This window comes from Pinus tabuliformis, chromosome 2_2, assembly GCF_031772625.1.
Source record: "Pinus tabuliformis cultivar Carrire ecotype Pingquan chromosome 2_2, CPIR1, whole genome shotgun sequence".
In the NCBI taxonomy this organism is placed as follows: domain Eukaryota; kingdom Viridiplantae; phylum Streptophyta; class Pinopsida; order Pinales; family Pinaceae; genus Pinus; species Pinus tabuliformis.
The window spans coordinates 1,036,378,797-1,036,395,198 of NC_142300.1; positions in this window are offsets into that span (position 1 = coordinate 1,036,378,797).

Here is a 16,402-nt window from a genome sequence, read left to right on the forward strand (position 1 = left end):
GCTGAATGTCAACTGCTCCACTGTCTACCTGCGTTGAATGTCAACTGCAACAAAGGCTACCTGTGCTGAGCGTAACTGGACAAGTGGCAGGCTCATTTCTCAAGGTGTCAATGCCCAGGAAGCTTCCAAAATGACACTTGCATCAAGGAATTCGACTGGTGATGAGTAAGAGGTTCCAAATCTCCAAGTGGAAGCAAAAACCTCCAAGTGGACTCAAGAACTGAAGAGGGAGAGGACACTAGTCAGTTTCATACCAGCCTCAAGCTGACTCATCCTCTCTCCAAAACTCCTATATATAGATCTCTCCTCCATGAGATCAGGGGGCTGGAATTTTATTATTGCAAAGAATTGCTGTTGGTTTGAGGTTGGATCATTGGGTGCTTAATGCTTTGAAGGGAGCTGAAGAAGGAATTCCATTCTGCTGGGAAGGAGATGCTGGGTTGGAGCCCTATGGGTTGTATCTCTTCCTGAACCTTGTTATCAATCAATAAAGCTTCTTGGTTCTTTCCTATATGCTGGTGTATTTTGTATGATTTGCATTAGTATATTTGATTTACTTCTAATCCTGAATCATTTATGAATATGTATATTTGCCTTTGTGTTGTGTCCTTCTCTTGTCGCAAGTAGCTGTTCTCTTGTCACAGGTAGTTGTTCTCTTGTGATCTCGTGGAAATCAAGTAGCTGTTCTCTTGAGCAAGCGAGGAGGCAAGTAGCTGTGGACACCCAAAGAGAAGAGGATCTAGATCGAGGGACAACCGGAAGACAACGGTAAGTCTACCAATCTCCCCTCTTTCATATTTCATAAAGGAATAAACCGAAGTAGCTGTATCTGTTTGTTGCTAAGGTACTGTCACACCTTAGGTGGATAGGATCGTCCTGTATAGGCATTTTTCCCCACAACAAGGGCTGGAGTATGCAGAATGGAACTAGTATCCATCTGTTTCTCCATATCTATCAAGGTATTTTCCAACCACTCTAACTAGTTGGCATATTTTTCAATGTCTACCCTGGACTTATGCATAAAAGGGCTTAATTTTAATTTCAGCCTTAGTTTGTTTATGACTCCTAAAGGGTCATATTGCCATTTAAAACTGCTACTGAACTTCATTTCCTATAAATACTTCTCTTCTTCTTCTCCAACCTCCCTATTATTATAGATAAAAGGACCAAGTTGGTTCTTTATATTGAATTGTGTTTTCTTCCTAGCTGATAGGAAATTCACATCATCTGAGTTTATAATCTGCCTGATATATTCTAATACAAATATCCTCATGGTAAGATATTTTGGCAACTTATAGGGAGTGAGCTGGAATCAATATATTCTAATTTCAAACGGTCCAGGTATAGATACCAGTCTCCTATTCTACTATTCTTAGATAACTGCAAAACTCTTTTATCTCATCACTAATCCTGGGTTGATTTCTACTAGTTATAATATTTATAACTGGATGCACAAAGGAATCAATGAACTCTTTTAACTAAAAATAGTGGAATACTTTTGTATTAAGGGTGTCCAAAAGATGAACGATCTGGGATGGCCCTTAGTGTCCAACTTCTGGATATTGACTGGAAACTTATCTGACTGGAAATATAAGAACATGTGGAACAACACTGAAGAGTATTTAAATACTCTTTCATTTGGCAACTTGATTAGTTGATCATGGATTATGTCTGCCAAGAATTGGGAAAAATTTAAAATTACAGCTGGAGGCTTGCCTGGGAAAAAAATAGAGATGAAAGCAAGAACAGGATCATCTACATGCTCATTAGTGGTGTAACCTAGAATACAAGAGAGAATGGTCACAATTTGTCTAGCCCTCTCAGAGAGAATGGTGGCTAAGTATGGAGGACTTTCTGTAGGAGTATGAGACTCTTCTAGGATGAAAGTCTAAAAGATTTGAGCCCTCTTGGGAAGGTCCAGCTTCATATAGAGTTAAAGTAGGTTTTCAATGGAAAATGGGGTTTCATTTGGGCTTGGCTGGATCTGCAGCATTTGTAAACAAAATCTGCTGGTCAGGAGAGACTATAGATCTTTCACTTGGGATATGACAGTTTTGGCATAGAAGGATTATTTTAGGGAACTCGTATACCTATGGGAACAATTATTTGGGAAAATTGGATTCCCATATATGAATGCCATCATTTTGGTTGAGGAATTTGTCTTTACTCCAACAGTGGAGTTTCAACAGATGGCTAGGGGAAACTAGGTCTTTAATTTGGAAATCTTTGTCAGCCAATGTGAGTTGGTCAACATCTAGGTCAGGGGTTTGCAGGGGTTTCTCATTTAGAATACTTTGGGAAGTCAAATTCGGTTTATCCTATTGAATTATTGTTTTTCTAGCTTTTGGGAGTATACTCAGGACTTCAAGAATAATGGGAGGAGTGAATACAGTCTGTAGGAAAGGGTTTCTTAGGATGCACAGCAGGTTTCTTCAGTTTAGTAAGGTTTTTAATTAATTTAATTAATTTACATTTTATTGTGAAAATTTTAAGTAGAGGGTCATTCTGGTTCTTTCAAGAATACCTTGAGAAATGGAGACTTGGTGTGCAGATAGGGTTCTGTGGTAGCAGCGGTGGTTTCTGAGGCTTCAATTGTTTGTGTGTTGCTTCAATTTGGAGTCTGTAGGATGTCCAGGCTATAAATGGATAAAAAATGGTTGAGTAAAGTTCTCGGAGTTCAGAATTGGTTTTTAGAGGTCTTTGTAATGAAATAATAGTGAATAAAGCGAAAATGCTACTTTTTTGGCTTTTAACCAACAACAGTTAAATTTGGACGCAGGACTAATAAATGAACAGTGGGTGGTTTGCTTTTACGTCGGGAGGCGGTTTTATTGCATATCGCACCACTTTTGAGTGATGGATGGTATTTTCTGAGAGCACGCGATATAACGTGGGGATGCCGCATAGTAAAAGAGCGTTCAGGAAAAACCGCGAATCTCGTGTGCTTTTGAGATTTTAACTGTCACATGATGGGAGCGCATGATATGGATATGGGCCGTCGGATCTAGGAGTAGTTAATCGGAGGGCTATCGCGTGGCAGAGTTGCAAGGAATGAGTCGAGGTGTGATTGGTGGGGCCCGGGGATTAATAATGTGACAGGTTACATATAATCAAATGTTTAGTGAAGGTTGGGGATTTATATAGTGGAGGGATAATATACATAAAGCGGGACTATAGTTTAGGAAATAACTTAGGATAAGGGGGTCTAGTGGGTTTTTAAGGGAAAAAGGGAAATTAATAAGGGAAAATGATTTCTAAAAGGGTAATGTCTAGGGAAAAGTGTGAAATCAAGGGGGGAAAGGGTTAAAATGAAAGGAAAGGGTTATTAGAAGGGGAAATGAAGAGGGAATGATACTTTGGAATCAAGAAGGGGAAATTAGTAAAACAATTAATGAAGAAATAATGAAGGGAAATTAATAAACTAGACATGTAGGGGTTTAGTGAAATAAAGGGAAATTAGTGAATAATCTTTAGTATTTAGGCCTAAAATCATATAGAACATTTTAGGGTATACACCTAAAGTAATACACAATTTTTGTGAATTTACTCCTTCCTTTGACAGTTCCTCCTACATATGAAACATAGGATTTAAGCATGATAAAGGTGCATTTGAGCTAGCAACCTTGTGCATTCCAAAACCTCTTCTACCTACCCTTTATTTACCCTAGCATTTTCTCTTCATTTATTGGGTGCATTTGAGCTTGCTGATCCTTTATTTATTTTTCTTGGATAAGAAAACTATCTAATTCTAACCTTATAACTTCCAAGGGCTCAGATTAAACTGATGAGCTCCTTATTATTCTCTACCTAATGAATTATCCACCAAGGTTAAAAATTTTTGCTGGATCTTCATTCTCTATCTATCAACATGAAATTTAAAGCATGAATGAATCAAGATTAAACTATTTGACCATCATCAATTGTGGCATTTTTTACAAGATTCACACAATCTTATTTTTGAAAAGCAAAGTAAAAAGTAGCGGCATTTGAATTTGCATCACTTTCAGAATCTATTCTAATCTCCTTTTGGTGGGGTTCATATTTTATTTTCTTTTTTGATCCTTTTCTTTTAGTCCTTTGATTTTTCTTTGAGGGCTTACCCTCTTTACATTTTTTTATTATTTTTAATATAGGAAAACATTTTGCAGAAAGAAAAAGTATGTACAATATTACAAGACTAACCATAGCCAATTCATAATTATGAATCCTATTATTATAGGACCCTTGTTGGGTTGTGTTATATTCTTTGCGTCGATTGCGTAGTAGGGGGAGTCATAGGGGTTTGAGGGGTGCAGGTAACCTCACTCTATGGGGTCTGGGGTAGTGCCCTGGAAAATTTTGGTTTTGGACCCAATATTAGGTTGGGCAGACCTAGCTATGGTTTTGTGCATGTTTTTCGCACATGGTTTTGGATGCGATGGTTTTCGGTCCATGGTATTGGATACTTCGACATGTATAAATATGTATTGTAACATTGAAAGGAATATAATGAAAAATCAAGCTGGTAGTCCTGGTTTCGGGATCTAGGGGAAAATATCTGTGTATATGTGTTTTATGTGTTATTCTCTCACATTTATTATTTTCTATGTTCTAGAATCGTATGTAGGTAATTTCTATACGGGGTTAGAACCTACATTTTGTATCAGAGTTTTTTTTTGGCTTCAAGGGGATGCCTTTATTGCTGAGGGGTTTCGCTTGGGCCTGTGATAGACCTTGTTCAATGGGAGATCTATGACATTGATTCTGGTGGTGAAAGAGGATGGCGAGCATTGGAAAGATAGAGATTGAGCAATGGTTAGAGTTTTGAGTTGTGGAAACTCAAGATGGAGGATCTATTGGTGGATAAAGATCAATGGATCATGGTAGATCCAGGTACTAAACCAATGGGAATGTCTGATGAAGAATGGAAGAAGTTGGATCGGAAGGCGAAGAGAATAATACGATTTTGTGTCTCATATTCAGTACTGCTGAATGTATCGGGGGAAGCTATGATGAAGGCTTTGTGGGACAAGTTAGGGACTTTGTACTAATCTAAGTCTGTGGTGAAAAATTGTTCCTATGGAAAAAGTTGTATAACCTGAGGATTAAAGATAGAGACTCAGTGATAGAGCATCTAAACACTTTTAATACTGTGGTAAGTTAGTTATCATCTGTTGATATTAAAATTTCAGATGAAGATAAGTGCATCAGCTTGTTGTGTTCTCTACCAGATTCGTGGGATAGTCTGGTTATTACAATAGGTAGCAATGCAACTGCCTTATAGTTTGATGAAATAGTCTTATCCTTACTGACAGAGGAGATAAGATGAAAAAATATGGAGAGCGAGAATGGTGGTGCCTTGTCTGTACGAGGACGATCCCATAACAGAAACAAAAATAAGTCATCAAGTGGGAGATCTAAATCTAGAGGGAGATCTAAATCTCCAAGAAAACCTGTAAAGGTGGTGTACTGGAAATGTGGAAAGGAAGGGTACTACAAAAGGGACTATAAGTCTAAAGCACCTGATAAAGGAAAGGGATTTGATGATGCTCCTTCTGCAAAGGAAAAAACCACCTCAGATGAAGGTGGGGATGTGCACTTGGCTTCTTCAAGTACACATGTAGATCATGAGGCATGGTTGATTGACTCAAGTGCATCCTTTCACTTCACTCCCCATAGATAGTGGTTCTGCGAGTATGAGAAATATGATGGTGGTGATGTCTTCTTGGGGGATGACAGGAAGGCTAGAATCGTTGGTCGAAGAAAAGTAAATTTGAAGTTGCAAGGTGGAAGGGTTAGAACACTTCCGGGTGTTCTGCATGTTCCTGCATTAGCTAGAAATCTGATTTCTGTAAGCAAACTGGATGATGCAAGTGTAAAAATAGTGTTCGAGAAGGATACCTACAAGATGGTTCGGGGAGGACTGGTCTTGATGCGGGGAATTCAGATTGGAACTCTCTACAAGCTGCAAGGTAGCACTATTGTTGATGGGTGCAATAGCTCTGTGGTTCCTGAAAGTGGAGCAGAAAATCTAGTGGTCTCCAGAGAGAAGACCATGTTGTGGCATTAAAGGCTTGGACATATTGGAGAGAAGGGCCTTCGAATACTTCATGGTAAAGGTATGGAAGAAGTTATGAGTAATAGCTCTTTGGATTTTTATTTCTGTGAAAATTGTATATATGGGAAGCAGAATCAGGTGAGTTTCCCCTCTGGTGGTAAGAGGGCGAAACAAATATTAGATCTTTTGCATAGTGATGTGTTTGGACCTGTGAAGGTTCCATCACTGGGTAAGTCTGTGTAGTATGTATCCTTTATAGATGACTTATCAAGGAATACATGGATATATTTCCTTAAGAACAAGTCTAAAGTCCTTGACAGGTTTAAAGAATTTAAGGCTCTTGTGGAAAACCAGACAGAGAAGAAGATAAAGGTGCCAAGGAAAGATAACGGTGGAGAGCTTTGTAGTAAGGAATTTGAAGAATTCTGTAAGAAGTGTGGTATAGCACAGCAGAACACTACTCCATATACACCTCAACAAAATCGAGTTGTAGAAAGAATGAACAAGACGTTGATGGAAAGGGCAAGAAGCACGCTCAGTGGTGCTAGGTTAGGACAGGAATTCTGGGAAGAGGCGGTAGAGACAACATGTTACTTGGTCAACAGATCAGCTTCATCAGCGTCGGAGGATAAGACTCCACAAGAGGTATGGACTGGTAAGAAACCCTCTCTTTCACATTTGAGGGTATTTCGATGTGATGCATATGTACATATTCCAAAGGAGAAACGAACCAAGTTGGATAGTAAATCTGAAAAGTGCATCTTTATTGGGTATAAGGATGGTTTAAAGGGTTATAAGCTTTGGAACCTAGTAATAAGGAAGGTTTTGTACAGCCGAGATGTGGTGTTCAAAGAGGTAAAAGATGTTATTAAACATGAAGTCCAACCAAAGGAACCTGAGAAGATAGAGTTTGAGCTAAAGGAGGAAAAATCAGACTCTACAACAGAGGAGGAATCAGAAGATGAAGAGCCAGAAACTCTGGGTGTGAGAAGATCAGTTCAAGAAAGAAGGTATTCAGAAAGGTATAGTACATCTACTTTCTGTTCAAATTTTGCTTTATCTATTATTGACAATGATCCCAGAACTGTGAAGGAAGCAGTAGATTCAGAGGATGGAAAACTGTGGAAAGAGGCCGTGGTTGATGAAATAGCATCTTTACACAAAAATGAGGCTTGGGATCTAGTGGAGTTTCCAGCTGGAAGGAAACCCATTGGCAACAAATGGGTGTTCAAGAAGAAGACAAATGCAAAAGGAAAGGTGGAGAAATACAAAGCTCGGTTGGTAGCAAAAGGTTATTCCCAGGTGCCAGGAATTGATTTTGGTGATATTTTTTCTCCTCTTGACAAGGTAACTTCTATTAGATTACTTTTATCTATTGTTGCTACTTTTGATTTTTAGGTAGAACAGATGGATGTGAAGACAACTTTTCTTCACAGGGATCTGGAAGAGGAGATCTACATGAAGCAACCTGAAGGCTTTATGGTGAAGGGTAAGAAAGAATTGGTATGCAAGTTAAAGAAGTCTCTGTATGGGTTAAAACAATCACTAAGGATGTGGTATCGAAAATTTGATACATTTATACAGGGACTTGGCTTCACCAGAAGCAAAGCATATCACTGTGTGTATTTTAAATTAATTGGTGACCATGTTATTTATCTGGTCTTATATGTGGATGATATGTTGCTAGTTGGAAATGACAAAGAAATTATCCAGGATTTGAAAACCAATTTATCCTCCACATTCGACATGAAAGATCTTGGTGCCAGAAACTATATTTTGGGCATGGAAATTAAAAGAGATCGAACAAAGAGGAAGCTCTAGTTAAACCAAAGGAAGTATGTCGAGACAATATTGCAGAGGTTTAATATGCAGGATAGTAAACTAGTGAAGGTTCCTATTCCTGTAGGTATAAAGTTATCTACTGAACAGTGTCCTAGGACACAAGAAGAGGAAGAGGACATGTCCTGTGTTCCATATGCAATTGCAGTCGGTAGCCTAATGTATGTGATGGTCTGTACTAAACCAGACATTGCACATGCAGTGGGAGTATTGAGCTGGTTTATGTCAAAACCAGGGAAGGAGCACTAGACAACAGTGAAGCTGGTTTTCAGGTATTTTCGTGGCACTAGTGATTATGGTTGTGCTACCAAGGAATACCAGGATTGGACAGAGTGTTGGATATTCGTGGCTTTGTTGATGCAGACTGGCCTGAAGATCTGGATTAGAGAAGATCTATGAGTGGGTATGTGTTTAACCTATTTGGAGGTACAACCATTTGGATGAGTGTTGTTGGGAAAAGTATCCAATACGGAATGCCCCTATCCCACTCTAAGAGGTGATAGTGCCTTAGCAACAAACAAGGAAAGCTATCTGAGTATTCTTCTTTATGAGATGCAAATAGAGAAAGAAGGACCTAACTAACTGATGTCTTCCACTAGTTGGTCAATCCAATCACTCTCTCTCTTTCGTTCGCTTCCCGCTGCCTGCTCTTTCACTAGTCCAGCTTCACATGGTTCCTGCAAGATCACAAGAGCAGAAGACTACACGAAAGATATAGATTCACATTCATAACTAGTTTAGGATCAGATATAAACTAAATATGCAAATACAAAAAAACATCATTGAAATACAAGCATATAGGAGAGACTCAAGCAGCTTTATTGATATGATAAACAAGGTTCAAGAGGAGATACAACCAAGTGAGTCCCAATCCAGCATCTACCTCCCAGCAAAAGAATCCCTTCCTCTCCTCCAACAAAGCATAAATCACCCAATGTACTAATCTCAATCTCAAACCAACAGCAATTCTCTGCAAATACAAAATTCCAGCCTCTTGAACCTCTGGGTGAGAGATCCATATATAGATGTGAGCAGAGAGGATGAGTCAGCTCATGTTTTGACTTGTGGCTTCTCTCTATCAGTTCTTGTTTCCACTTGGAAGTTCTTGCTTCCACTTGGAGGTTGAGAACCTCTTACTCATCACTAGTCGAATTCACTGAGGCAAGTGTCATTGAGGAAGATTCTGGAAGCTTCCAGGGTCTTGACACCTCGTTGAATGAACTTGCCATTTGTCAATTCCCGCTCAGCGCACCCTGGTAGTGCTTCTACCTGCATTGCAGTGCAGGTAGCCAGTGCAGACTTTGCATTTCAGCGCAGACAGCTAGTGGAGCCACTGAATTGATCCTGATTTGACCATTTCTGAGTGGTTTTTGGTGGAGAACTTCTGGGAGAAGCTGTCATTGGTTGACCTTGTTCCTCTAGGGGTAGGAACAACTCATTTAGGGACTTTGGATCCCTTGAATTATTGACATTTCATGCTCAATGCTGTAAGGCACAAAAATGTCTATAACAGTTGCCCCCTAAAGTATGAGGCCGTTTATCGGGTGAAATGCTTTATTAGGAGGATCCGAAGTTCTTCTAATGCTGGGAGGAGACCTGTAATAAGATACAATACAATACATTATTTTTCATACTGCTTTCATGATCTAGCTGAGGCGGGCATTCCCATGCTTAACTTTATAAATTCATTTTTCTGTACATAGAACAGACAATCGTCTGATGGTAGACTGATGATTTTGATGAAATCATCATCCTTTTTGGTAGGATGATTATCTGCTACAATGATGTACATGTCAATGTCTTTATCTTTCCTGAATATATATCGCAGCCCGGATGGATGAAACTAGATCCGGGGTCTTCAATCTCGTTCGATCTTCACTCTAAGTACAAGTCGATCCATGTGAGAAATGTTCTGAAGTCGAACATGGAAAGACATCACTTGATTACCAGTCAATGATGTAAACTGTTAACAAGCGCGAGAGAAATCACCGATAATGATAATGACCCTCAAGGTACTGCAGTAAAATTCACGTGGAGTGAATAAAGGACTTGGCATCGAACACCACGCAAAATCTTTCGGTCGAAGGTCGTTGATGTATACCTGTCGCCGGAAGTGAGAAACTTGCCATTGAGGCATGCAAGCTTCAAAGTACTGAAGGGTGTGTTCCTAGATCAACTTCTTGGATAATGAGCTGATGTCGACAAGAAGCGATCCGTCAAAGGAGGGCCTTAATGTATCCCACATCAGTGACACGGAACGGAGCAAATGATTTTGATGGAGGTGAAAACAATCTAATGATGTATGATTCAGGGTGGCAGTCATGAAAGGATCAAGGATAATGTATGGTAGTGGATGGGACACGGTTGACTTCTCTGGATGACTTCTCTTGAACATATCGGCGACACTTGTGTGATGGATTGGTAGAATTTACCCCAAAGGTGGATGGTATGGCGAGACCATGGCGATGTGACCGGTGAACGAAACAACCCAACCCAACTCAGGCACGGAGTGGAAGTGTCATGTTCAAGAGCGACTTGCTACCAATAAAAGTTCCTTGAGTTTCTTCCCAATTTTTCCCCAGTCATTTCTGACCAGTACCTCTTTATTTTTGTGAAGCTTGAGGAGGATAACATATGCTTGTTCTATAATTTTCCCTTCGGGCAAACCCATCGCTATGTTTCAACGAGCCTAGCGATAGTGAAACTCATTCTCGTCTAAAGACAAGTTTGTCGCTATTAATGCTTTTTAACGAGTCTAACGACAAAGATAACTCGGTCCTTTTCAATTTTAGAGAGTCTGAAAAGGTACGTAAAGGTAACTCCGAAGTTCCTTTTTCGTCATCTAATCCCTTAAGTCCGAAAAAGTATAAAACAATACAGAAGGGATGGATTTTCGATAGTTTTAACGAGCCGAACAAAACAAGCGCTCGATCTTTTTGTGCAATAATCCCTCAGGTCCAAAAAGATTAAAATCTAGAGGAGGGATAGCACTTCCGGTCGCTTTAACGAGCTGGAAGGCCAAAACTCGGCAATCTTTTCGTATTTTACGAGTCAGATGAAAAGAGCTTAAAGAAGACTCGTCTTTTGAGGAACGAGTGATAAGCGGGTTAGCAGTTGATTCCAGGTAAGGCTTGGAATTTTCCAATCACGGCAGTGTCACAAGGATGGCTAGTGAAATCACTCTTCGCAGCTGTTCCTCAAAATGGGTAAACAATCAAATGGAGGTGAATGATCGGCCAATGGAAAAGTGGAGGTGATGGTGCAAATACGACCAAGGCTTTAAAGGCTGATAATTTACATTCGCAGTGGTTATTTACCGGGTAGTTCATTTTTTAACGAGCTTAAACACGGATTGAAACACTTGCTCGATCTTATGTTTATTTTTTAACGAGCATGAACTATGTGCTAAAACTGCTCGATTTTATGTTTATTTTTTAACGAGCATGAACTATACGGTAAAACTGCTCGATAACATGGTCTGATTTTGATTTTTTACCATAACTAGCTTTCACCCTTTTCAAAGATAGTATTGTATCCTCAATTGCTGCATCAAACTAGTTAGAAATGAATAACATTTGCTTGAAAATGAGATTAAAAACCCTAATATTTCGCTTTGAACTACGTGAAAAGCATTTAAAAAGTGTTTTTACCTCTCATTTTACCATTTCATTTGAACTTGGTTTGTTGGAGCTTTGGAGGTGCCTCTTCCCCCTTGATTTTCATCAGCTGATTCCGGGAGATTCTGCGGACGATTTCGGTGCCGTCTGGACCAGGTAGGAGCTAAACTTGAGCTCTTTCATTTCATGGTTTCTTTTCTGCATTCTGTGCTTGTTTTCCTGTTTTCCTGAGCTCCTGGGGTTTTATTGGGTCGCTCTGCCATCAGCGCACCTGGTTCACTCGAAACCTGCGTTGAATGTCAAGCTGCATGAAGGCAGTTTGACCTTCAACGCAGGTGGAACACTGGCTAGGTGCGCTGGGCTTAGAAAAAGAGTTTTGTTGCACAGTTTTTTGATGAAAATTTTGCCGGTTTCTCATCAAATCCAGGATCTAACTCCTCTCATGTTTGTTTTTCAGAGATTATTGGAGCAAAATGACCCTTACATGGCGAGAACGAGAACACGAAGAAGAGGACATGATTGCCCTACATGATCCTGTCACGGTGAACGCGCTGCGGAACTGTGGTGTGCTGAAGTTCTTCCATATCTCTAGCATGAGACAGCAGATCTCCCTACTGCAGTATATGCTTGATGCTTGGGATCCTATCAACCAACTATTCCAGATTAGGGGCAAGTCTATCCCCTTGACCGCAGTGGAAATTTACTTCTTAACTGGGTTGTCAAGGCGGGGTGCCCCCATTTCTTTGTCAGGTTCGGCCCGAGGGAGCGACTCCGTGAGAGATTATGTCCGCCAGTATTGTAGGGAAGGGTCTCAGCCGAGTAAAGACGGCAAGAGCGTTATCCGTGAGGTTGCTGACAAGTCTCTCAGGTCCATTCTCTATACTATTGGTAGGATGGCCGGTAGTGCATCTCTTCACGTTGCCAACAGATCCTATGTGCAGCATGCCTTGGAGTGCCTCCAACCGAAAATATTCAACTGGTGTGATGCAGTACTTCTTCAGATGAAAAGTCAGTTGACCAAGGTAAAGGACGGGAAGTTGAAGAACTTTGGATTTGGTTCTATTTTGACCGCCTTTGCTTTGGAGAAGATACCACTGATGCAGCCTCAGTACATAGCACTCGACTTGCCTTCTCCTACTGAACCACGCATGCAGAGATGGGTTGATCACATGTCTAGGCATGCCGGTAAATCTCAGATTTATTTCACTGATACCTTCTTCATGTGGTTCGAGCGTCAGGAGATGGTCTTTTCCGAGTATCCATATGTTGGCATGGACTTCCGGGGTGATCTGGATTTGGTACTGCCGGACGGCGAGCAGTGGGGCGCTATTGGTAAAATCTTCGACCATATCACTGTTTACTATTTTTATTCATAATGTCCTTGTGCTTTATTCTATCAAGACTTTAATCAAACTCACGTGTGCATGCAGATGTTGGTCCTGTTCGTCCAGCAGTTCGCCCGAGAGCGCCAGCCGCTGCCCCAGCAGGGGAGACTGCTGGGAGGGTTATTCTTCGCGACCTTGATGTGGCCGAGACCCTCACAGCTGTGCAGGAGCAGGTTGAGAGCCTTACTCTTGGCATTCCGGATGTGAGGATCGACGAGTTACCTCTACAGTTGCAGCGGCATACTACTGGTGTGCCTAGACGATGGACTCGTCTCTTACGCATGATTGCATAGGCCGTGACGTGCTATCATGAGCATCACTAGGCTAGGGTGCCCCCTAGCATTTTTGAGTTTTTGGGTCATGCGACCGATTTTGTCTTGGTTACAGAACATTATATGTAAACCGTAAACAGCTTATATATATATATATTTTGATTTTCGGGGTTTTATTTTGGTTGAGTTATATGGTCCACATGTACAACATTGATGATGTGTTTCTTTTTATAAATGTCGCAAATGTCTATCTAACACATAGTTTGCTAATGAGTCGGTTAATGTGTTCAAGTTTATGGAAATATGTTGGTATTGAATTAAATCAAGCTGTCTTTCCAAAATCTTAACCCTTAGGAACATGCGATAAATAGCTGGGTTGCGAACGGAATATATACCATTGAGTTGTAGAATTATGAGTTGTGAGTCTAGCCTGACAATCAGTCGGCGTATACCATGGGTGATGGCATCAGAGAGCAGTTCTATCAACGCGCTATATTCAGCGATGTTATTCGTTGATTGACCAATACATACACCTCTGAAACTTACTAACTCGCCGCTTGGATCAAAAATGGCCCAGGCTACGGAGGACAGGTTCCGCGAACTACGACTCGCTCCGTCGGCATATCCAACACATGTCTCCAAAAGGTTTGACATCTGCAATAAATGTAAAAAGGTGGATTACTCGACCAAAACGACCACTTTAGCGAAAACAAAATACAACAAAAGCATATTGGTTACTATTTAAGCATAGTAACGCTTGAGGTACAACCCATTGCGAGGTTGCGCCAGTGGAACTCCGTCATAATCCATTAACTCGTAGGCTCCTTTTGCTAACACTCTTTTAACAATATAGGGGCCCATCCATAAAGAATTAAATTTACCTGCTCCCAATTTATCGGATTCTTGGTCGTAAAGCAAGACCAAGTCACCTTCTGAGAAGACACGGGGTTTGACATTTTTGTCAAACTGCACCTTGACTTGTTTCTTATGGGCTTCATTAACCAACGCGGCATCACGACAGGTTTCATCCAATTGGATTAATTCCAAGAAACGGGCCTCTTCTTCTGAAGTTCCGGGGAGGAGATCGATTGCGATTTTAAGAGACGAAATTTCGCACTGGACTGGTAAGACTGCTTCCAGGCCATATACCAGTTGGAAAGGTGTGAACCCGGTCGCATTCCTTACCGATGTTCGGTAAGCCCACAAGGCTGAGTACAGGATTAGGTGCCACCTTCTTTTGTGAACTCTGATCATCCTTTGCAACATACGCTTCAGGACCTTGTTGATCGCTTCAACTTGTCCGTTGGCTTGCGGATAATACGGGGTAGAGCTGTCGTGAGATAGCCCTAGCTTGGCAGCTAATTCAACCATCATTTGATTGCGAAAATGCGATCCATGATCTGTAACTATGGCCTATGGTACGCCGAACCTGGCGACTACATGATTGAAAAAGAAAAGGGCAGTTGTTTCACCAGTGTTATCTAATGTAGGCATCGCCTCGGCCCATTTGGTAAAATAGTCAACGACGACTATAATATACCCATGCCCCCCGGTCGAGGTGGGGTTACATGTCATGAAATCGATGCCCCATTTGGCGAAAGGCCCAACAACAACTATTGGCTGTAAAGGTGCGGGTGGTCTTCTGGTTTTGTTATCAAAAATTTGACAAGCATGGCAACTTCTGACTGCGGTTATGCAATCTTTGAACATGGTTGGCCAGAATTATCCTGCTCGTAAGATTTTTTGTGCTGTTGCATATCCAGATTGATGCCCCCCACACGCGCCCGAATGACACTCATTCAGGGCTTTTTCGGCCTCCTCATGGGTGAGGCACCTCCTCAGAACTGTATCGATACCACGATGGTAAAGCGTATCACCGACGATCATGTAGTCTTTTACTTGGTATCGTATACGTTTCTGTTCAGAGTGAGAGGTGTTAGGCCTGAATTTTTGGGTTTGGAGATAAATTATTATATCTCCATACCACTCATTGCTTGTAGATATCAGAAACAAATTCTCGTCCACGATTGATTCTTCGGATGTTTCATCGTTGGACGACGATGGTAGATCGCACATTAATTCTGCGAAAACTAGAGCTTTCTTTGATTTGGATTTTACAAATTCCAGATCAAACTCTTGAAGGATCGCTATCCATTTTGAATATTTTCCCCCTAGCAACTGTCGTGACAATATATAAGTCATGGGGTTGCAATCTGATAAAATGGTAGTTTTCTGAAAGAGGACGTAATGTTGAAACCTTTGAATCGCTTGAACAGCTGCAAGCGCTAGTTTTTCAACATAAGAATATTTGCTTTCTGTATCATTTAAGTTTCTACTTAAATAATATATAGGGTGTTCAATTCCGTCGACTTCTTGAACTAAAACCATTGTGATGGTCATATCCGCTGCAGCCAGATACAGGTTAAAATCTCTTTGATAATCGGGGGCATACATTAATGATGCTTTTATTAAAGAATCCTTTAAAGCATCAAAGGAAGCTTGCGCAACCTGATCCCAGATGAAGGGTACCTCCTTTTTCAAGAGACGTGTATAACCTTTAGCAAGTTATGTGTAATTCAGAATGAACCTCCTCAGAAAGTTTGCTTTTCCTTGGAGTTTCTGAATCTGAAGCAAATTTGAAGGTGGAGGCAAATTGATGATTGCCTGAACCTTGCAAGGGTCGAGACGAATCCCATCCTTGGAGACTACAAAGCCAAGTAAACGACCAGAACTGATGCAAAATACACATTTGTGCGGATTGAGTCGTATCTTGTAGTGTTGGCAACGTAGAAATATCACTCTTAAATGCTGCGGATGATCAGTCCGCTTTCGCAAATGAGCCGTAGATCATCGAGGTATGGTTGAACAATGTTCTTGATGTCATGGAAGGCATAATTCATTGCCCTCTGAAACATCACCCTTGCGTTCTTTAAACCAAAGGGTAATTTTCGATATGCGAATGTGCCCCACGGACAAATGAATGCAGTCCTTGACTGGTCCTGTGGGCGGATATTTATTTGATTATACCTGGAAAATCCATCCATGAATGAAAAGATTTCACATCCGACGCATTCATCAATTATCTGGTCGATGAAGGGTGTAGGGTAGTTGTCTTTTGGACAAGATTGGTTTACATCCCTGTAATCGACACACACTATAATTGTCCCTTTTTTTTTCATAACAGGGACAATATTCGATACCCAACCGGTTAGAGGAACCGGGTAGATGAAACCAGCATGGAGAAGCTTTTCA